Raw genomic sequence first — 24,861 nt, 5'->3', positions numbered from 1 at the left:
AGGATTAAGTTAAGGAGCCCTTCAACCCTTGTGTTTGATCAATTTTATAAACCCTAGATTTATGTATATTTGAAATTGGTTATGTTAGTGTTGTTGGGTGAATTTAGAGCACTTGGAACAAGGAATTTGTGGCTTAAAGCTCAATGGTGTTGATTAAGAGCCTTGAAAGCTTGAGTTGTGATGTGTTGGGTGTGACTGCTGTCATTAAGGTACGGTTTAAGTTTCATTTAAGTACAGTGTGGTGTAATGTGAATTCCTAGGTTAGATGTCCCTAGGAATAAGCTTGAATTGTATATTTGAATGTCGTGATATGTGTAGTGAATGTATGGATGAGATTGATATTAGTATGGAGGGAATTGATATGATATTTATAGAATTGATGTTGGTATAAATGATATTGAGATTGGATAATGATTGTGCATTTATGAGTAATATGTATATATATATATTGAATTGAGAAATGTTAGGCCGGAGGCCGTTAATCTGGGCCGGAGGCTGGAAAAAGGTAAGAAAGATAAGTGATGTTTGTATTGTGTGATGATGTATAATATGGAATGGAATGGAATTAAATGAATTGTGATGATGATTGGGGGTATTGTGGGGGTATGAGCAAATGGGTATGATTTGATATATGAGCAAATGTTGTTGTGTTAATTATTGATGAGTATTGACTTGAAGTATATTAAATTGAGAACTTGAATGAGTTGAGGAATTGAGAATTTAATAGTTTAAATGGTTGGATGATTGATTAATGGTTAATGAGTATTTGATATTGATTTTGAGTGTTTTGGAATTGATTTGGTTAATGGTGGTTTGGTTTGAAAATGAGAATTTGGAAAATAGAGGTTTTGGAACCTTTTGGGTAAAACTTGATTTTCAATGGACTTCGACAATCCATGACTTGAGCCTCAGATTTTGGATTTGAATGAAACCTATTTCAAATTAAAGATAATTTAAAGTGGTTTAAAATGGTATAAAGTTTGTGAAAATCCAAATTTTGTAGAGGAAGTTATGGACGTTGAAAATTAGGTTTAGAAAACTGAATTTTTCATAAGTGTAGAAAACCAGAATTTCTAGTGTGTGCGTACGCACACCGCTGTGCATACGCACAAACTAGGAAATGTGATTTGGGGTGTGCTTACGCACAAAAGGGTGCGTAAGCACAGACTGGGATGGTCATTCTGTTGGGTGCGCATGCACAGCACCTATGCTTATGCACATTACCCTGTTCTGCACAAAAACTCCCTTTTTTCACCGTTTGACCTTCTCGGCACGCCAGTAAACCTCAGAAACTATTATTTTTATGGGAACTCACTATTTTTGAACTATCAATCATTACTTTGATTTTCCAAAACCTTTAAAAGTTTTGTTTAAGGTGTATTAGTGAGGTTTTGGGGAACAAAGTAAGGGTTAGTGATTGGAAGAGGATAGAATTGGTGTCAAAAAAGTTGAAGAAGAGGCTACTTGATTTGATAAGGATGATGGAGTAATGATGATTTGTAATTAAATGAGATATATGTGACTAGGTAGTAGGCAGTGGCATTGTCCACTTGCTCCGGGTATGAGATGGGGAGGGAAAATTATGAAAACTGACTTTAATTATGAAATTTTGAATGATTTTGAAAGAATTGAAATGAGAAAGAATATATGATTGTGATACCTGGGTAGTAGTAAGGATTGTGGTTCGTCTCGCTTGCTCTGGATGAATATTTGTGATACCTGGACAGTAGCAAGAATTGTGGTTCGTCTCACTTGCTCCAGGTCAACGTCTGAGATGTGATAATAATTGATAATTGATTAAGAATGAATAAATGATGTTTGAGATACCTGGGAAGTAGCAAGGATTGTGATTCGTCCCGCTTGCTCTGAGTCAATAATTGTGATACCTGGGTAGTGGCAAGGATTGTGGTCCATCCCACTTGCTCCAGGTCAGTGATTGTGACGCCTGAGTAGTAGTAGCAGTAGTGGATTATTCCACTTGTTCTAGGTTGAGCTTTTTAAACACCCGCCATAGTTGTAGCGGTAGTAGTGGTTCTTTCACTCGCTCTGGGTTAAGCGAGTAGTACCAAGGGGGTTGTAGCTCAAACTCATATGCTCTGTAATGGGTGTTTCTATCCATAGTTAGCTACCAGGACGTGTCGGGTTGGGTATATAACCGACAGATGATATCATCAGCCATAGGACAAGCATACATCATATGCATATGTTTGAATTGTTTGTTTGTTTAATTGCTTTGGTTTGCCTTATTGTACATGTTTCATGATTATTTGCTAATTGACTTACTTGCCTTACTTGTGCATTACTTGTCTGTATTATTTGTGTTTGTATAAAAGTTGAATTACTTGAGGGATGGTTCGGTTCTTGGTTTATTCGGTTGGAAGGTAGTGAAAGTATGAAGGATATTGGCTTAGAATTAGAATCCCGTATGATAGTTGTCAAGTTATAGATTAGTGAGAATTTTGGATGGATATGAAGAGGTAAGAAGTTTAAGATGCTTAGTGAATTTAGGTTATAGTGCATTTTATTTATTTGGCACTTTTATTGTTCTGGGAACCCATAGTTAGGGGGTTCTCATTTCGTATATATATTCTTTGTTTTTCACAAGGCGGCAAAGTTTATTTGATTATGTTTTGTAATTTTAGAATCTCTCCGTTTTATTTTGAAAACCTTCAATATGAATTATGTAAATGTTTAATTTGCGCGACTTGCATATAGAGGTGATGATGTATCTTTGGGAGAGATAGCAAATATTGTTGTCAAACTGGTTTTGCTTTCTGTACCTTGGCCGGCCTGAGCTTTTCAGGTCGCGATTAGTGGCTACTTACTTATTATATATATATCTTATTCTTATCGCTTTCCGAACGCGTTTTACCCTTCGTCTGTTACCTATTTATGAGAGTGTCTTTTCGTTCGCGATTTTATTTTATTTTCCTTTCAGGCTTCTCGTTTACTAGTTCTCTCCTTTAAACACACACACACACACACACACACACACACACATATATTCTTACTGTTATCCCACATTGAGTCGTACCACCGTAATATCATTGACTTTATGACTCGAGCATAAGGATCTGTGCAATAGGGTGTTACAATATGGATCGAATGTGGATAAATACCGCATATTTGAGGATATTATCTGATCCATATACAGCTTTGTACTTGGAGAAAGCCAAAAGGCAGAATAATGGAGCCCAAGGTTATTCGTTGCATCATGATGCATGAAGATACATGAATGGATTTTATAGGTTGTATGACTCATTATTAGTTCTATGATATGTAATAAATACTTAGTATGTTATTTAAAAACTTGCTCCCCACTCAGTATCTTAAATGTTTAGTTTTACTAATGGAATAACTAAGTGGTTAGATATGTTTAATGTAATGGTTAGCTATTTTCAATAGAATGGAGCATTAAAAGCTTAGTGGAAGAGTCTTCTCTTAGTGGATTTTTTGCTATCCACTCAGCCTTATCGACTTTGTCTATAAATAGAGGTCTCTAGGCTATGTAAAAACATATTATCAATATTAACATTTTGTGAGATTTGTTCTCTCTTAAATTCTTATAGATTTTGAACTTCTCATGGAAGTCATCCTTGTGGCGTTCTTAGGCTTATCAATCCTTGATTGTGGCAAATTATCATATAAAATCTTCATCAGTTTCTTAGGATCGCTCATATCTTGGATTATAAAACTTTGTTTTCGATCATTCCTGGGTATTTCTTATAGTTCAGAACATCATCATTCTTCTCGATATTGAATCATTGAAATCCGAGTTCAATAGAGTCAGATATAGGTTCATCTTATTTTTTTCAAGTTTCTGCTTGTACAGCCTTGGTAGATCTTATCTAATTAATTCATGGAGATTGTTTCCTATCATGTGATCATCAGAGCTCAGTTCTAATGTTGTCTTTTTTTTAATCATTATTTTTCTTTATGTAAAATTATCTTCTTCTTTTTTCTTGTTTTATTTGTTAATGGGTTGCTGAATCTTATTTGAAGTTAATATTTTTTGAATTTATTATCTCCTATAAATTGTGTTTTATATCTATTTATTAGTTGAAAAAATAGGAGGTCCGAACTAAAAAAAGGGGGGAAATAAGAGTATCAGAGAAAAACAATATGTAATTATAGTGGACTCCATTTATTAGAAATTTCAATCTAACTCATGCCTATTAGCATATCAAAATAGACATGAAAAGAACTTTTACCTTGAATTACTTGTTCTTTCTATTTACTTGGATATGGAGACAAACTAGTATAAAATAAACAAGTATAAAAATTATAAAAAGCATAAAAAGGAGTCAATCCATATTTAGGAATATATGCATGTAGTAGGCTTCAAGGTCTCAAAGTGTACTCAAGCATATGTCTATGTTTATAGAGTTTACTGCACCCACATAATATATAACAGAATCAATCCTACAATCACTACAAAAAAAAAGGGTTAAAATGGCGGTTTTTTAAGGTAATTACGGCGGTTACAACCGCCATTATTACCGAAAACGGCGCTTCCAAGAAACGCAGGAATTCTGGGCGCCATTCTGGTTATTACGGCGGTTTTCTGAAAACCGCCATAATAACCAGTGGATAATACGGTGGTTTTCTGGGCGCCATTATTACCGAAAACGGCGCTTCCAAGAAACGCAGGAATTCTGGGCGCCATTCTGGTTATTACGGCGGTTTTCTGAAAACCGCCATAATAACCAGTGGATAATACGGTGGTTTTCTGGCGGTTAAAATAGCGGTTTTCCAGATAAAACGGCGGTTTTGTTGTTGTTTAAAATGGCGGTTTGTAACCGCCGTTTTTACTGGGATTTAATGGCATCCTTCTCGTTTAAAATGGCATTTCTAACCGCCATTTTTACCTAGGTTTAATGGCATACTTCTCGTTTAAAATGGCATTTCTAACCGCCGTTTTAACCAGGGTTTAATGGCATCCTTTTCGTTTAAAATGGCGTTTCTAACCGCAGTTTTTACCAGAATTTAATGGCATCCTTTTCATTTAAAATGGCATTTCTAACCGCCGTTTTTACCAAGGTTTAATGGCATCCTTTTTGTTTAAAATGGCATTTTTTAACTGCCATTTTTACCAGAATATAATGGCACCATTTTTGTTTAAAATGACATTTTTAGCCGTCGTTTTTACCTAATTGTAATTTTATACTTTTTAAAATGAGATTGAAACTATGTATTTAAAGTGACATTTTTAGAACTCAAACTTTAAAATATCATAATAACCAAAAAGTATAACCTTAAATCAAACATCATAACAAGATTTTTAATTCTTACAGTCTCCGAAAATAAAAAATCATAATCCAAAAACAAAAATATCAAAGATAACATTTTTCAATAATTTCAAAAATAATACTTAATACATAAAATCTTTATCATACAAGATCATGCTTCTTTGTTGCTCGCTCCAGAAGACCTACTTCCTAACTCTCTTGGTGATGGAATGTCACTCTCTTGATCCAATCCCTACAACAAAAATATAATTATGAGCACAATAAAAAAAGATATAAACCATTCTAGCAATTTCAATCCAGACTTTAGGTTCTGAAAAATCATATATATATATATATATATATATATATATATATATATATATATATAGTTAATAATATGAAGAGAAGAAAAATGCTCAAGTAAACGATACTATACCATAATCACTAAATAAATAAACTATGAAAATTCTGAAATTGCATGGCACGGTTAAGATCAATTCAGTTTTGCAAATTGCATCACATATTATAATATAATTGAAACTATTGTTGCCACGTATTCTCATAACATTATAGCAAATAATAAACACTACCTTTACTTAATCACATGTTTGTTCCTCTTTAATTTCTTGCATTCAGGACCACCTTACAAATAAAACAATAATTCTTTCTTCAACTTTAATTTAATTCCCTCTAGCTATTTATCTATTTTCAGAATCTTTATTTACTATCGTGTGTTAATTTCGTTGTATTCATATGGTAATTATAACAGAGGTTATTAACGTGATTTTCAATTTGTTAACCAATTTTATAGTTATGACTTATGACACTCAAGTCTACAGCTTCCACTCTTTGATTAGAGGTATATTTATTAATTAAGACTTAAGAGTCCATATATAATTAAATTAATTCTTGTGAAAAAACTAATTAATTAACCAAATATATATATATACCTGCCAAGGAACTTTCTGATGAATATTTCACTGCAATATTGCATGTTCTTTAAACCTTAGCCAATGAATTCAACTTGCAATACCCTTCCCTTGCTCTGAACAAATCTTGATATCACCATCTACACACAAAAAAAGAATATATCACCATCAATTGCATGTAGCAATTAATTAGAAATATTCTATGGATTAGGGGAAAAAATGCACCTTGAAGCTAAGCTTTCACCAAATATATATTGCAATAATGAGTCTATATAGAGGGTACTAACTAGCTACTTGTCTTATATATATGTACATTATTTCTTATTTGCAATTGATAATGGTAATGACAGAGAAAATAAAAGAAGATGTAAGATGGAGGGAAACTAAAGCTATGGTTATGTGAGAAAAGGGTGTGGTAGGGGGTGTTGAGTATATAGAGTGATTTCCTTTGAAGGAGAGAAATTAAACCACGTACCTTTACTATGATAATGCATCCAAATTTTGAACTGCAGAGGCCACAACAACAGAGGCAGCAAGGACATTGTCAGTTAGGAGAACCAGGTGGCGAAAATTAGGATCGATGAGGCAATTTATCACATTAAACTATCGAAAGCAAACACATTAAATGTACCATAATCTTGGTACTTTGTCACTGAAGCATCAAGAAGCTGAACACCGTAATAGTTCCCAATATCCCAAAAAGAAAAGCCTTCAAAGACAGAAACCAGCCATAAGAAACTTTAGGATTTGCTTTCTGTTATCATCCCTTGATTTCTTCTTAATGTTTCTTACTTTTACAAGATTTAGAAAAGCATAATAAAAACAGATTTAATGATTTCAACTTTTATTTTTACAAAATCTTGAAAACAAGAGATACTATTTTGTTAAAAATCAAAGAAATCATGTTCAAGTAAATTTGATGTGTTGCACTTATTTAATCCTAAACCTGTTTTAGATTTCAACTGTGAACCTTTCAGCAGATTTAGTCTTCAATAAAACAATTGAACGAGCTCATCAATTTAAACTTTGAAGTAAAATGTCTTGTACAAACAATCCTCATGCCACTTGTTGTCACTACCCACTGGAGATTCAAAGAAGCAAAAAAGTTAGAGCTTCAAATTATTTATTAGAAATCTTCATCCCACTTGAGATTATTATTTATTTTTAATTAAAAAAAATAGATGATGAAAACTACAATTCAAAGGAAGCTAAGTAATTGGAATTTGAAACAGAGAGAAAGAGACACAAGTTCAGAGAAGCTTAGCTTGCTGAGAGTTGAGTCACGTGTCCTGCATATATATATATATATATATATATATATATATATATATATATATATATATATATATAAACCATAGATAAGAAATTGAAGTTAGATGAAAAGAAATCCTCAACGAAGATAACAGCCAAAGGAAATATTATAACAAGGCTTTTCAATGATTTTTTTTTTGTTTTGGGATTAAAGAGAAAATTAGACAGCAGAGGAGGAATACAAAGGACAACAAATTTTCTTTACAAAAATGAGCAATCAGAAGAAAGGGTCATCTAAGAAGTAAACAGCAGAGAGCAAAAATCCTAAAACATCTTTTAACCCCATTCATTATGAGTAGTTGGCATCTCTTTTATCTAGTTAAGAAGATGTAATATTGTATGACTAAGCATATGATCTAATCCTAAAACATAATTAAATTTGTGATATTCAAACAAAGAGAGAGAAAGAGAGAGAGAAAGAAATGAAAATGAGAATAGAGGCTCACTAACATTCGAACAAAACTCTCATTCATGCCTAGTATGATCTACCTCAAGCCAACCACAGCATGTCCACAATAATGTGTACATAAATGAAATAAAATGATTGATTGAATTCCTTACCTCAAGCCAGCCACACTATGACCTGTCACAATGCCACATGACAAGGTTGCATAAGAGATAAGATCCATACAAGTACTTAACATTGAAGAAGCTAAATCAGCATATATGAGCAAAATAAGTCCCAAAACTTAAAATACATAGAAATCTATATTGACAAGATATTTTGAACCTGAAAGAGAAATGAGTAACATTCATGGTGGGGCCACAAATATCTTGACCAAGAATATGCATAGATTATTAACCTGTGCAAGGGTGAGAAAAAAAATTGATGATGATGATGATGTCTCACTTTGGCTACAAGGAATCAGGTGAATTTAGAGCTTTCTTGGAAGATCTAGTATTCTTGAGTATCATCATGAGCTTTTATTTTTCACCTTCAACTTCTGCAAATTGAAGGCTTAGTTGAGAGTAACGTTCACGCATCTCTTTCAGTTCTGTTTCCACAGCCGAATGTCTTTCCTTCAGTTCCAGCATGTCCTTAATCAGCTCATTGATGTCCCTGAAGCTTCTGAACTGCTTCTTCATCACTGTGTTGTTTCAAGAAAGAACCACAACAAACCAAAATACAAAGGGTAACTTAAACCGCATTAGCATGAATGAAGATTGGTAATTCCCTTGGAGACAAAGAATATGCATTAAATTAGCTAGTCAACATCCATGCTTAGCTAATCACTACTGAGTCCCATATTCTCATCGTTAAGCATGTTTATATGATACAAATTGACTGTCCTATCAAATCAAACACAAAGTAGCTTGGAATAAAGTCACCAAATGATCTATCTCAATACAGCCAGAAACTGAATCACATACTCTTATGTAACAAGTTTCAAAAAAAATAAAATAAAAAATTAAGATCATCAAGCAGAGATTAAACCACCAATTTAGAAGCACACTAGAAGCTGATATACAAAAGTACCAATTTAGATACATTAACCATCACACACACATAAAAACAAACACATGGTGCTCAAAACACAATAAGCTACAATTTCTGCCTCTCAAAACCCTAACAATCATATAATTAAGATGTCATGCCTAAACCTTAATTATTAATCAAATTGAACCAGCAACAGAAGAACAAATAGTAATTAATTATATTGTTATACCGCAAAAATAAAATAAAAAATTAAAGAAGGGACAAGAGAAAGGATGAGAGAGATCTATAGTACTTACAGAAGAATAGAGGAAGCAGGGGAGAGTTGTTCTTGTTCTATTTGTGATGGCTTGGATTTAGAGATCTTCAATAGAGAGATGTCATCGGAGAAGACGCTGAAGATTTTGGCAGAGAAGGCGCAGAGCTAGGATGGAAAGGAGAGGAAGCTGGAGGTGACATCACCGGAGGAGATTACCACGGGAAGAGATATCGCCGAAAGAGGTCGTCGCTGGTGGAGATGTCACCGGAGAAGATCCGAGATCCGAAAGAAGATCCGCAATCGTCGCACAACGGGAAAACAACGTGTGTGTGGCTTGGAATCTTCGATTCTGTTGAAGAGAAGCAATGGTGGAGGGTGAAAGAGGCGGTAGCGATGGATTGAACAGGAGGAAGAGGGAGAGATAGAAGGGAGATTCAGTGAGCCATCGTATGCATATGTATAGTGTTTCAGTTAGGGATTGCATTTTTCATTTTATATACATATGATAAAGGCGGTTCAAAACCGCCATAATCACCAAAACCGCCACCAAACACATAGTCAATTATGGCAACAACTAAAAGTGCCATTATGTCTAAATATTACGGCGGTTCTTCAAAACCGCCGTAATATAAATACCATTTTAAACCCCCTTTTTTGTAGTGAATAAAATATCCTATAGTTGGAAATGGTCTGAAAAGAGTATATAGAGACATGAGCAAAGGAAGAAGTAATGTGTTACATCAATCCAAAAAAGATATAGACTAAGAGAAAGTAATAAAAAGCAAAATAAATAACTCAAATTCCTAAAATACTTATTTTTCACTATTGTTTTTGTAGCTTCATTACATTACATACTCATTGGAAAAGAGAAAAAATGTAATATAAGCATCAACAAGTATAAAATTTAGCTGAGACAACTCTATCATTTTTCAACATACTCTAAAAAATTAATTTCACACGAAAAATATGATTAAAACAAATTTGCTGCATGCTACGAAAGTGACATTAAAATGCAACTCAATCAAGTAACAAAGTTTTAAATTAGATCAAATAGAGTGCTTAAAATAATAGCACTTTCAAAACAGATTTTTCAAAGATAAAGACAAGTGTTAAAACAGCCAAAAACAAAATTATTACCAAAGATCAGTAGAGATGTCAGCTTCACTAGCAACAACAATGACGAGTTAGCGATTGCAAGTAGCAAGTAGCTATCAGAAAGTTACGATCAGCAACAAGCGGCGATCGGCGAGCGATGAGCTACGATTGCCGAATTGCGAGCGGTTAGCAACAAGAGAACAACAACGAGATCGCTGACGAGAGAAATAGAGAGAATGGTTGTGTCTGTGACAAAGCATGATAGGGGTTTGTGTAAGAGAGGTCTTGGGAGTTGCAGAAGAGGGGTTTAAGGTAGAGGAAGATTCTTTGGGAGAAGAAGAAGATGGTGGTAGCAGAAGCAAAAGGGTAAATGGATAAAGGATAAAAGGTGTAACACCCAAATTACCTTAAGCCTTACCTCATACCGTAAACCAAAGGTTACGATAATTCTAAGGCTTATACATAAATATATATAGAAGGAATAATAATTCTAGAAGCCCAATGAAGAAATAAGCTCAAAAACAGAGTTTCAAAAGAGCAAAACGTTCACACATAGCTACACGAAATGAGGCACAAGATATATATGCGAGATATCAAGACATATATAGATATATAAGTATAATAGTCATAAAGTACTAGCCGCAACCCGCGAAATTTAAGCCGGCTAGTTATATACAGACAATACAGAGTTTTGAAAAGTAAAACAACATATAAAATATTTCTCTCAAATTTAGCCTCTAAGGCAAAATAGAATACAAAAGGGATAATACTAAACAAAATATACAAACGACTCCAAAAGATAATCAAGATCCTCCGCTCTGTCACCATCTTGCAACTCACCAAGGTGGATTACGACCTGCATCTGAAAAATAATAACAGAATATGATATGAGAACCGGAGGTTCTCAGTATGGTAATAGTGCCCAGTAATGTAAGATATAAGATTCTAGGATGCCAGAGGCAATCCTAGAACTTCATATCCACACAAGATTCAACTTAAAATATAACTAAAATTAAAACCATAATTTTAAAACCTTTATGAAACGGGATAAATTATCTTAAGGGATTTCTAACTATCAGTTCACCGCTGTCCCACAGCCTTCACCAGCCTAATCTCCAAGCGATCCCATCGCCACCGCCTACCAAACCTCCATAATCCTAGTAGAAAACACAAATAATAGCAATTCAAGTAAAACACAAGTATAATCATGTATATCAAGTAATTCAAGAAACAAGTAAGCATGTTATACAACTAGGCAAACAATGCAAGTCAGCAAAGAAAACAAACATATAGAATATGCACATGATGAATGCCTGTCCTATTGGCTGTGAAATCACATCGTCGGTTGAAATTCCAACCCGACACATTCCCATGGAAATGTCGCCTTTCGGTCACGAATAAAAATAGGTACCTTCACCAGGGTTATAGTGCCCGACCACTTTCCTAGAGATTACAGTGCTTGGCTTACTCTTGTGACTCGAAAGGTTGCGAGCGGGATACTTAGCCACAAACCGCACATCTCAACGTAAGCGGGATAAACCAACCGTCCTTACGCTGCTGCCGTGACTTCGACAAGCGGGATTAACCTATCGTCCCTGCCAGGCACATAGCGTCTCAACAATCTCAGTATAAATGATATAGCAGTGGTTTTCATAAATCATTTTTCAGTACATCAGTCCCCTCCGAGTCCTAGACTCGTCTCAACATCATTTATTCGAAAGTCACAGTCTCATCATTTTAGTCATCATTTCAGTACTCCGTCATCTCGCTCAACTAATTCATCCTCAGTACTCAAGAATCCTAAGGCTCTATCTTCTAAACTTTTTATATGAATTTATCTAGTTACTTACTTAGGGTATTCTCTAAGTTTCAAAGCCTAAAAATACGTTAAAACACTATAGATAAGCTTTACAGAAGTTCACAAGCTTTCCAGAAAGGTAAAACAGTTAAAAACAAGATTTTTTTTTAAAAAAATAGGGCAATGTGCATACCCATAGGGTTATGTGTACGCACTCCCAGAAGAGTTTTCACAAAGTGTGCATACGCATAGAGGTGTCCATATGCATAGAGGTGTGTGTTCACACAGAAAGCAAAATTTTCCATTTTGTGTACATGTATAGATACGTGCGAATGCCCTCAACAGAAAGCACTCCCCAGCATGTGCGTGTGAACAATGTTGTGCGTACGTACAACTTGCAAATTTTGCAGGGTGTGTGTACACACCAGAGTGTGCTAGTGCTCTTATCAGTAGGCATCCCCCTGTGTGTGCTTTCACACCAGAATATGCGTACGCACGTTTTGAAAATTTTACAGGGTGTACGTGTGCACAAGGGTGTGCATACACACAAGTCAAAACATAGCCACTTTTCAAAGCATGCGCACAACAATGTGCGTGCGCACACAAACCAGAAATCATAAATTCTGCAACATCACAGATTTCATATTTTTGACACCAACTTCCAATGATCATATCCTTTTCTACAAAATTTTGATTTCTACGAAATCTATACTGTTTTAAAGCTATTTGAATTATCTTTAATTTGATACAAAATTCATTCAATTTCAAAAACTGTAACTCAAGATATGATCTGCCAAAGTTTGTCAAAAATCCATTTTCAACAAAAATCTCTAAACCTCAATTACCAAACTCTCAATCCAAAATCACTTATTCCCCATTTAAAATAGTCCTAATGTACCTAATTCATATTCATATACCTTTTATTTATTTCATAACTTAGCAACACATAAAATCATCCATTCCATACACCAATTTCTACTTGTAAACTCACATCTCAACAATTTACATCACAAAATATCATTCTCCCATCCTCTATCAACATCCACAAACCTCATCATTCATTAACAATCCTTAAAATCCTCATTATCCAATCCCACATCATACATCAACATTATCATTGACCAAAATCGTCACAAAAATCAAAATTATCATACATCACAAATATCAACAATCAATTCCAATTCTATCCTATGTCCACTAGCCTAAGTCTCCTGAAATATTATATATTACATAGAGAAAACCGAAACCATACCTTAGCCAATTCTCAATATATGTTATACACCAAATTTATGTCCACACCAAGTCTCCAATCACCAACAATTAATCCAAAGCTCCAATAATTCACAAGCCAAGCTAGACATACATAATCTTATCATAAATCAACACCTAGGGTTCATGAATTTCACAAATTCACAAGGTAAAGAGTTTTTTTACTTTTTCCAATGGTGTTTGGGGTACAAACCACTAATAGCCCAACCTTAGATACCATCTAATCAATTAAAATACAAAAATTCACTAAAAACAAACACCCACATTTTTGAATTTCTTAGGGCTGCAAAAAGGAGAAAAAATTTCAAAAATCTTACCAACACAAGTTAGATAAAACTAACGGGTTCGGTGAGAGCTTCGCATAGTCGTTGATGGCACACAAATCAGAGTACCGTAGCTCAAGTTATGGCCACCGGAAGTTGGTGGTGAATAGTAACACTCTCTCTTCTCCTCTTTTCTCTCTTGCAGCTGTAATGTTAAGTTATGAAGGGTTATGAGGCTGAAATGGCCTAACTTAAGGTTATATATGTGTTGAGCTTCGACCCATCTTGAGTCTGGTCCAACCTGTTAGTGTTTTTGGCTTGTTTGGCTCAAAATGAGACCAAACCTTTGAAATTAATGCTCTCACACAGTATCGGATAGATTTAAGCCGGTCCTGCCGGCTAATTAACTGTTACGTATTTTTACGTAATTTTTTGTAGAAAATTATATTTTTCAACTCAGAAAAATCTACTGAGTCCAAAAATCATATTTAAAATTTATAATTAACATTCTAAATTTTTTGATCCTATTTTGGACAATTAATTTAATTTAATTAAGCGGCTAATTAATCGCAATTCTTATATTCTCCCCACCAAATACAAAATTTTGCCCTCAAAATTTGGTTTACCCATCATCTTTATTAAATGTTCCCTTAACTTAAACCTATCTCTCAGTATTCACCTTTCCATTCCTCCATGTCAATTCGATTTTCTATTTACATCCTTCATTCTTATTTATAATGCCATATCTTAACCGAATTCAAGCCTATGTTGTACTCATCCTTCTCATTCTTAGCTCCCTTTAGTCAACCTCAATACTACATCAGTATTTCAATTCAATATTCTTCAAATTTATCTTATAAAACTAACAATTTATTCATTAATATCCACGCACAAATTCAATTACATCTATAATCATCTCCAAAACCTACTCCGAATCAATCTAATCTCACAGTCACAATTAAATTTAGTTTCCTAGAAATCCTTACTTACCTTAACCCACTAAAATCTTCAAGTATTCAAGCCTAAGATACGTCTATTCACCATTCTACTACCTCTATTCACAACTATCATGTACTATTGCATTCCACAAGCTTCTACTGCGCCACTCTGATTTTTCTGCTACTAATTAATTAACTAATCCAATTATTCAGTCAAGTCATACATCATTATCGAATTACAAAACCTAGGCTTACTTATGAACTTTCTCAACTTAACCTAAATAGGGTTTACGCTCATCCTAAGACTAAGTAATAACTTAGGGCCTTATAGCATCTCTATGCCTAACTCAAGGTTTCATTAAATCCTCAATCTCAATACTTGTATTATTTAGGACCTCAACAACAACTAGAGTATCTATTATTCATCTTTACTTTAAATGCAACACTACAACTCAACATACTAAACAACCAATGAATTTTCACTTATCAAAAATAAATCAAATGTCACTTAATGTCAAACCCAATCAAAATTCAAGTCTAAATTCGTGCCCCTTTATTTTTCTCCTTTTCTACTTACCTCTGCACTTAAATAATTTGCCAGGTACTAAATGTTATATTAATCATCCTAGAATCTACACGTAAAAACCAAAATCAAATGTGGATATCCATAGGTGGTAACTTAACCTAAAATCATAGTTCTTTAGTAATTTCATCCATCTCCATGGAAGTAGTTCCCTCCTTGCTCTACATTTTCATTATAAGAACAAATGCAGCAGGCTCCAGATTGTGAGTCAGAGAATCCACTTCATACAGCCTCAACTGGTGTGACGCACAAACCACTACATCCTAATGTTACATCAGAACACACTCCAAGATTTTCAACGAAGCGTTATCGTAGATCCCAACTAGTTCATGAGATTTAAGTAACACAAGCACTGGTAATGTAGTTAATCTTTCTTTCATGTTTTGAAGAATTTCTTCCATAATCTGACGTTCACACCAACGAGCATCTCTATGTGTCGACTCAGTCATCAGTAATGCCATTTGCAAAACCGAAGCTTCACAACTCCTCGTAAGGTCGCACGCTCACCGGTTTCATCCTTCGTGTTCATAAGTTATGACCTAAGGATTGCATGTGATGTCGAAATGAGCTCAAGTTATCTGAAGGGATACCAAGTTCAAAAGAGAGTAAATAATTTTGAAGAGTATCCGTAAAAAATTGAAAAGATGCATTGTGTTGTGATCAAATATGGTTGTAGAAATTAAGAAAATGTGCCAGAAAGAGAATTAGAGTGAACCTCAAGGAAGGAATTTCAAATTAATAAATTTTGGTAGAAACAATAAGGCAAATTGAATCAAAATATGTCTTTACTAATTTTAAGAGGATCATGAGCCCTCGAATAAAGGCGGTTCAACCCAACAGTACACGTTCAGGCTCACATCAAGTAATACAAGGTTCGCGCGAGGATATGTGCAAACAAGGAATAAGTTTGGGCAAAGTTTAATTTATTCACTAAGAGGGATTCCGGAATGAAGAACTCCAATGCAATTTACAAGGGAAAAATAGGTCGGTTCACAAGGATGTATTGGTGCTCTCCTTCGTATAAAACCTCACACCTCTATTAAGATTACCGCACTTCCGCAGCGTTACTCTGACTCGTTGGTCATTAAGAATTGGATTATTTGCCCACGTCAAACAAAAAACGTCCCTAAGTTCTATCAGCTCTAGAGACAATACTTTACACGGCACAAGTGAGTTTGGTCCTAAATTTAATACTAAGTTTGACATCTTTAGTCTCAAACCCTCATCTCCGTCATAAGCTATGAGTAAATATGGTGTTCTAATATCACACAATGCAGTTAAAGCTTTATAACCAATTATACACCTACCTCTTATCTCAAGCTCTCACATAGGACATTCACAACGAATCTATGGCCTTAGTGTTGGTTCTGACCCGCATCCTAGTTTTTTTCCCGCAATGACAGTCCTTGGCAATGTGTCCAATTAGTCCACAAATATAGTATCGACCATTTCCTTTCGCCAGTTGAAAACTGGGCATTGTTGTTTCTTCCGAAGTTTCCTTGACCATGAGGATGCTGAGTGGCATGTCCATCCCTTTTGAAGATCTGGCCTCTTGGTGGAAAATACTTTCCACGACCTTTGCTACTGGTACCCCCGCGAGTATCTCTCGTCAAAGTCATCTTCTTAATACAATCCTCCACAACTCTTACCTCGTTCACAAGCTAGGAAAACACCCGAATCTCCAAAGGAGCCACAACACGCATGATATCTTGCCTTAGCTCTACTTTGTATTTGATGCATTTCCAGCCCTCATAGGACTCATGGGCACCCTGACATATTCTAAACAACCTATAGAGTTTCTCGAACATGCTGGTGTATTCAACAACAGTCATGACCCCTTGCTTCAGCTGTATGAACTCTAACTCTCTGGCCTCCCTCAGTAACTCATGAAAGTACTTCTTGAAAGTTGTCTGGAATAACGCACATGTAACGCCCACATTCTGTTGGTGTAGCAGTCGGCGCTTTTCTTGCCACCATTGCTAAGCTTCTCCCACTAATTGATAAGCCGCATATTCCATGAACTGATCATACGATACATGTTGAATTTGCAATGCACGCTCCACAGCTTGGAACCAGTTGTCTGCTTCAGTAGGGTTTGTCGATCCACTGAAAATCGGTGGGTCAACTTTCAAAAAAGTATCTAGAGTTCTCGGAACACGACCTAAGTTGTTTTCAGTCCCTTCTCCATTTTCATTACCAACTAATTGCCCTGTCCACCCCATAGCATGAATAGTCGTAGCATTGCTTTCTTGAATCGTGTTAACTAAGTTAGTCATCACCACCATGAGTTCATCGTGATTGTCTATCGATGGGTTACCTTCATTCTCTCTTCGACTATGTGTCTGACCTCGTCTGTGAGTTTCCATTCAGGGTCCTGTCCACACTAAGCAATTGATATCAAGGTGATCGGTCTCAATATCTCAAGCATAGTGCTTCAATTATCCGAAAAAGGCACTCACAAACAAGCATGATGTACATATATCAAGCAGATAACCTAAATAGCATGAAAGAAAAATGACAAAAGAGTATGCAATAAAGCACAATCGATCCATCCCTTAGGCTCATGAGGACAAACCGCTCTGATACCACTAAATGTAACACCCTAATTACCCTAAGCCTTATGATGACTAGAATTCACAACCCATTCAAAATTGGTGAATTAGTTCTTTTGGCAAGTGCACCAAAATTATCGTCAAGTAATAACCCACAGTAGAGTGGGATCGTATCCACAGAGATTGGCAAATTCGAGCAGTTTTAATCAATTGATGAATTAGTCAAGCGGATCAACAGGATTGTGAAGTGCAGAATTGTAAATGACATAAATGTAAATGACTAGAATATAAAGAAAAGCAATAAAGTGCAGGAATACAAATGGCAGAATGTAAAGTGCAGAATCATAAATGACTTGAATGTAAATGGGAATGGGAAATTGCTGAATATAAAAATAAGCTGTAAAGAAATAGATAGATAAGAATGGGGAAATTCATTGAGATTGGGAGATGTTGTCTCTTTGGATCAAATCTAGCTTATATCCTCTTCAATCATGCAACTCATTGATCTCTTGGCAATCATGATTGATTGAGCCCCAATCCCTTGGTGACTCAATCTCTCAGATCTTGATCAATAGCCAATTCCTTGGTCTAGTTGCTCATGAAGAGAGATATGCTTAGTCCTTGATTATACCACACACCATTATAGGTCCAAGTAGAGGGAGGATTATATGTCACATATCCAAACACCAAAACCCATATTCTACTCAAGTGTGAGAAGAAATTTCAAGCATGGTTTCATGTTTCCTTTCCCAAGGTTCCCATGAAACTCAATTGCATTCAATCTCTTTTCCAAGATTATTGAATACTAAGTATTAAGAACGAAATTCCTTCTAGCAAATCAAAGAGAAGATGAAGAGAAGAAGAATTTCACTATTATCAATCCATCAAGTACAACAGAGCTCCCTCTCTCAATGAGAGGGAAGTTAGATACTCATAGCTCAAAAAGTACTCAAAAGTGAAGTGTAAAAGTGGATCTAAAACTGACTGCTTAACCCCCTTCTTCAGTACTCCTTGGGGGTATTTATACTACTCCTAGTAAAATAAAAGAATTACAAAAGTGAAAAAGAAAAATTACATTTTGGAAGGAAAAGAAAACACTCAATAAGCGTGACTTCTCAGCTGGCGTATGGCTGGCGTTTTTCTGGCGTGTCACGTGCCCTTCATTTTTAGCTTAGCATGCCACGCCCAATCCTTCAAATGGCACGCTCGTCCCTCTAACAACCTTGGCGTGCCACGCCTTCGAACTCAAGTGGTATGCCCCTTGCCTTTTTCCACCTTTCTTTGCCTCTGGAAACTTGAACTGGCATGCCACGCCCAAGGTCTGGCGTGCCACGCCCTTGCTCTATGCTTGGATAGGCTTCTCTGGAAAGTTGAACTAGCTTGGCACGCTCAGGGTCTGGCGTGCCACGCCCCTTTTGTGAGTGAATGGTTCCTCTGTTTGGCGTGCCACGCCACGAACTCAAGTGGCACGCCCCAATGCTTCTTTGCTCTCTGAATGACACTGGCGTGCCATGCCTGGTTGCTCAAGTGGCACGCCTAAGTGAAGAATGGTGAGTGGCGTGCCACGCCTTCGATACCAAGTGGCACGCCCCATGTAATTGGCCTCCTTCATCCTCTCTGAAAACTTATACCAGCGTGCCACGCCTAAAGGCTGGCGTGCCACGCCCATGATCTTATCTTAGTTCCAGTAGTTGGCGTGGCACTCCTCAACCTTCAAGTGGCACGCCATAGTGAAATGCTAAGGTTGGTGTGCCACGCCTTCGATACCAAGTGGCACGCCCAATCCTTGCTTTTGGTCCTTTGTGCATTGGCGTGCCACGCCTGGTTTCTCAAGTGGCACGCCCAGTCTTCAATTGCCTTCAGCCCTTTCTCTGGATTGTTGTACCAGCATGCCACGCCACGCTGCTCAAGTGGCACGCCCATGGATTTGTGAACTCTTCAACCTTGGCGTGCCACGCTTGGGTTCTCAAGTGGCACACCCAATTGACTTCTTGGGGCTGGCGTGCCACGCCTTCGATACCAAGTGGCACGCCATAGTGAAGGCTCTTTTTGGAATGGTTCGTTGGCGTGCCACGCCCCTTTACTCAAGTGGCACGCCCATAGTAATTGATGGGTCAGGCGTGCCACGCCCCTTTTGTGTCCCCCATTGTAGCTCTCTGGAATAATGTATTAGCGTGCCACGCCTAGTTTCTGGCGTGCCACGCCCTCATGCATGCTTGGACTTCTTCTCTGGACTTTAGTACTGACGTGCCACGCCTAGCTCCTGGCGTGCCACGCCAGTGCATCTTTGTGGCGTTTTCTCGCAAGTGGCACGCCAGTTTCACACGCCCAGCTTCTTGTTTGTCTTCTACCCATTTTTGATGCCTTCTTCACCTGAAATTCAGCACAACTCATCTCAAAGTAGTGTACCATAATATTCATCAAATAATGTATGAATTGTACTGATCAAATGAAATTTATGCTCTTTTATGGTCTTCTTTATGCAAGAAAGAAGGGTAAATGATGCAAGTCATCACAACACCAAACTTAAGTTTTGCTTGTCCCAAGCAAATCAATGTGAGCAAACATTTATAACTTGAGGCCTTGGCTTTGAGTAATTGCAATATAACTAAGAGTAAGACTAAGTGTTTAACACATGTATGAATGTTTTAATGTCATGGAAAGCTCTTAGATCCTTGAGGGTTCTTTCAGGTATAGGCTTTAGGGGTCCTTTCTATTAATTGTGACCTTGAAGTAGCAAGGGTTGTTTTGCTTTCTTGACCACAACTCTAAGTGTTCTGTCTCAAGACAACCTTTTAATTAGGCTTTCAATTAGCACTCCCAAACCAGTTGGTTTTAGGGTACTAGGTGTTGAGACACCCCTACGAATTTACTTGCCCAGGTCTCTTCTTGACACATCTTCACCACAAGCATCTACTAAGATCTTTAATTCTTTTTGAGCTTTTTAATGTTTCTTTTTCCATCCCAGTAGTTGATGCTCAGAGCCTTGGGCCATTTTTTGCTTACTACTTCTTGGTTCTATGGATATTCAAGGAACACCCCTTAACCTTCCCCTTGTTGTACCTTCTAGGACTAGTTGCTCTTTCATGACTCATTTTCTTTTTAGTTCATCCAAGGTCCTACACTTGGTTACTTATTTCTTAGTTTGATTGATGATCTCTCTTAGCCTTGGTCTCTCTCATTGTTTTTGCACAACTCACAGTGACTCTTATGGAGACAACCTCTACTTTTATTTATGTTGAAATAAAGACTTGGAATACATGGAATTTTCTTTCTTGTAAAAAAAACTCATAAAGACTTCAAACAGGAATTAAACTAAGCATAAAACATAAACTATCCTAGCATGATTATTTATTCAAAAAGTAAATAAAGCAAAAGCTTAAACAAGATTTCAGAATTTAGAAAATGTCAACCATGGGACTCAACAACCTTGAGCAGCTTCATCTTTAGTTCATTGGCCCCTTCCCTTTGTCCTTCTTCTTGGAGGGGGAGGAGCCACCTTCATCTAGCTTGGAGGAACCTTCTTGTGCTTTGGCATCCTTGGGTTTCCAAAATCCTAGCATCCTCATGTAGGATTTCACATTCTCCTTGTGTTGGTATGCTATTTCTTCTTGTCTTGAGCTGAGTTCCTCTAATTTCTACATATAGGTGGGGTAATTGGGGTTCATGTTAGCTACTGCATTGCATAGGTAGCTCAACTTTGTTTGCGCATAGCAATCATATTTCCCTCTGGCTACAGTTCTTGCTTCATAAAGGTGTCTGAATTCAGCAAGGCTCTCCATTTGTTGTAATTGCTGTCTCAGAATCACTCCTAAACTGCCTTGTATTTCTCCCCAATTAATTTGATCTTGCTGCTCCTTGAGATCCTCAAAATCCCTTTGGAGTTGTTGAATGTTTTGGTTGACTTGGCTCCATTATTGTTGTTGAGTTTTCTTGAGTTGATTGATATCTTCCCTCAAGTAGTGTAGATCTCCCTTCATTTGGTATACATCTCCTTGCAATTGCTCCCAGTTAAATCCCTTTGGAAATTGCTGATATTGGTATTGTGGTGGTGGTTGAAGTGCCAGGAATTGAGGTTGCTCTTCTGCCTCTTCCTCTTCTTGTTGTTGTTGTGGTTCATGGGCATGAGCTCTTCGTTCTCTGGCCCTGTTGAGTGGGTGAACAACTACCACCTTGGCCATCTTTTTGGCAGTTATGAACTTGTCTTGCTTCACAAGCACTTCATCAATGATCTTTTCAACTCCAGTCTCATCACATAACCTCTGTATAATGCTGGGGAATGCCAACCTTGTGTTGTCACTAGTGTTTTTCAGCACTTTGTTGATGTTGTTGGCAATCATCTCCCCCACGTTGATGTTCTCTCCTTTCATGATGCTATAGATGAGTACAGCTCTCTCCTTGGTCAACTCTGAAGTGTTGGATGTGGGGATTAGGGACTTCCTCACAAATTCTAGCCACCCTCTAGCTTGGGGGCTCAAATATCTTCTTCTCAATTGATTGGGTATCTCATCCTTATCATCTATCCAACGCACATGCATCACACAAATTTCATTCTGGATCTCATCAAACCCAGGGTCTTGCTGCTTCATTCTTTCTTCATAGCTCCGAGTGGAGCTTGTCCTCTTCACCATTTGCATTCTTTCTATGCTAGAGGGGCTGTAGTCAATGGACTTCCCCCTTACATAGCTAATGTAGCTATAGTGTTGCCCAGGTTGAGGTACTGCGTTGGCATAGAATTCCCTCACCAAGCTCTCTACTACTTTCCTTGGTGGGTTGCATAGAAGTGACCAACCTCTATTGTTGATCTCAATGTTGATTTTAGTGTGCTCATTCCTCCCTAGTTGAAACCCAACTTCTGGAATGATTTCCCTCTCACTCACCCAACCATAGAATTGATTTTGGTTGAATGCGGAGAGGAACTTGTAGTCATTGAAAGAGCTTGAGGATCCAGAAGCTGGTTCCTTGGTTTTTCTCTTCTTTGAGGCTGAGCTTTTTGGTGGTGCCATGAGGTTGAGAGAGTGTGTTTGAGAGTGAAAAAATGGGGGTTGCAAGAAAGAGCAAGCAAAAAAAGGTTTTGCTCCAACACCAAACTTAGGACTTGATTGTCCCAATCAAAAAAAAAAAGAAAGAAAGGTAGTAGGGAAAGAGATGGTAAAAGATGAAAAGAGAAAGGAAGGTGAGGGTTGTATGCACTTTGTGTGTGATTGGGGTTGTTGAAGTGGAATAGGAGATGGGGAAGTGAGGCTTTTATAATCGTGAATGGTGTGGTTCGAAGGGTGGGAAATAAAAAGGGTTAAATGTTTTCCCACTTGGGGAGTGGCGCCTAGCGTGGGAAGAGGCGCCAACTCTTTTCTCACTGTGTCTTCTGCATGTGTTGAGTTCCAAAGTGCAAGTACACTTTGACTTCCTTGCTTTGTGAGTTGTTTACCATGTGGGCCCCATCTTCTCTCCTGAAATTGAAACTGAACCCATTAGTAATGACAAAAGAACCCCTTCACATTCCTTCTCATCAAGAGTGAATTGGATTGCAACTGATTGGTTCTCTGTTCCATGGTGTCTACCAGCATGCATTCTCCTATGGATTCCGTGGGGTAACTCATTGCTTTGAAGACGTTGAAGACCATTTTCTCTTCATGCAACCTCAAGACTAGTTCCCCTTTTTGCACATCAATGATGGCTCTAGCAGTAGCTAGGAATGGTCTTCCTAGGATAATTGACGTGTTGGCCTCTTCTTCCATGTCCAGCACAACGAAATCAGCAGGGAAAATGAATTCTCCTACTTTCACTAGCAAGTCTTCCACCACCCCATGTGGAAACTTAAATGTTCTTTCAGCCAATTGGAGTGCCATTCTTCTTAGCTTGGCTTCCTCAATCTTCATCCTTCTCATCATGGTTAGGGACATAAGATTTATGCTAGCTCCCAAATTACACAAAACTTTCTCAATGGTGATGTCTCCTATGATGCAGGAGATTTGAAAACTCCCTGGGTCTTTCAGCTTTTGAGGCAGCTTCTTTTGTATGATAGCGCTGCATTCTTCAGTCAATATTATAGTTTCTTTTGCCTCCCAGATCCTCTTTTTGGTTATAAGCTCCTTAAAAAATTTGGCATAGAGTGGCATTTGTTCTAATGCCTCAGCAAATGGTATGTTGATTTGGAGCCTCTTGAAGATCTCTAGGAACTTAGAAAACTGGTCATCCCTCCCATCTTTTCCCAGTCTTTATGGGTATGGTGCCTTTGGCACATAAGGCTTCAAGACTGGTTTTGGTGGAGGTGAGGCAGGAATCTCTTCTTCATCCTTGTTCCCATACTTTTCTTCTACTTCTTCATGTTTGTCTTTGCTTGGGGTTCCTTCTTCTACAACCTTCCCACTTCTTAGAGTAATGGCTTTGCATTCCCCTCTTGGGTTAGCCATGGTATCACTAGAAAATGTGTGTGTGGGAAGTGGAATTTGCTTGGATAACATCCCCACTTGTGCTTCCAACTTTGAGATTGTTGCGCCTTGATTTTTCAGATTTGACCTGTATTCTTCTTGATTAGCCTTCTTTCAATTTATGCTTGTCTGTTCATGAGGGTAGAGACTGTCCCTGTAATCTGTGAGGATAGTTGTGCTATTGCAGCCTCCATCCTCTCAAAGTTGCTCTTGATTTTACATGGTTGCATAGTTGAGGATGGTGCATCTTGATTGAGGTTGTTGTGTATGGGTTGGTTACTATGGTATAATGTGTTTTGTGAGTTATGATAGGGTTTATGGTTCCCTGTTTGATGGTTGGGGTTGTGGTTGGAATGTTGACTTGATGAATAAGGCTTGTTGTGGTCCTGGTTGTGCTTTTGTTGATTTCCCCACCCAAAGTTTGGGTGGTTCTTCCAACCTGGGTTGTATGTCTTAGAGTGTGGGTCATATGGTGGTCTGGATGAATTGTTCACATAATTGGCTTGTTTCCAGTCACCTTCAGATTCTGGTGTATTCCCTTCTTGTTGACGAGTTTGGTCTTGAATGACTGAGGCTTGATTGGCCTCCATCCTTTTAGTTAGAGCTGCTATTTGAGCTGCAATTGCCTTGTTCTGAGCTAACAAAGCATCTACAGAGTTGAGTTCTAGCACTCCCTTCGTTTTCTTCTTATTGAGTGAGCCTCCTGAAGAATGATCCACAGCCTTCCTTGCTTCATAGGATAGTCCCTCATAAAAGATGTGTAGTTGTAC

General features: G+C 37.3%; 1 long non-coding RNA gene across 12 annotated transcripts; it reads right to left on the bottom strand.

The window, feature by feature from the left end:
* Window positions 1-5,237: 5,237 nt before the first annotated feature.
* Window positions 5,238-9,633, bottom strand: LOC112721111 (uncharacterized). Of its 12 annotated transcripts, XR_011867555.1 has the most exons (10): window positions 9,203-9,631; window positions 8,404-8,556; window positions 8,199-8,271; window positions 8,030-8,051; window positions 7,402-7,446; window positions 7,104-7,238; window positions 6,789-6,866; window positions 6,633-6,663; window positions 6,179-6,297; window positions 5,238-5,481 (listed from the first exon to the last, which is right to left on the bottom strand). It is a non-coding gene; the product is annotated as an uncharacterized lncRNA (long non-coding RNA). The 12 variants fall into 12 exon arrangements; XR_003162405.3 differs by lacking the exon at window positions 8,199-8,271 and having other exon boundaries at window positions 8,272-8,556; window positions 9,203-9,633; XR_011867551.1 differs by lacking the exon at window positions 8,199-8,271 and having other exon boundaries at window positions 7,919-8,051; window positions 8,319-8,556; window positions 9,203-9,633.
* Window positions 9,634-24,861: the final 15,228 nt, after the last annotated feature.

Source organism: Arachis hypogaea, chromosome 11 (assembly GCF_003086295.3).
Source record: "Arachis hypogaea cultivar Tifrunner chromosome 11, arahy.Tifrunner.gnm2.J5K5, whole genome shotgun sequence".
Classification (NCBI taxonomy): domain Eukaryota; kingdom Viridiplantae; phylum Streptophyta; class Magnoliopsida; order Fabales; family Fabaceae; genus Arachis; species Arachis hypogaea.
This window is presented reverse-complemented; position numbering and strand designations above follow the sequence as displayed.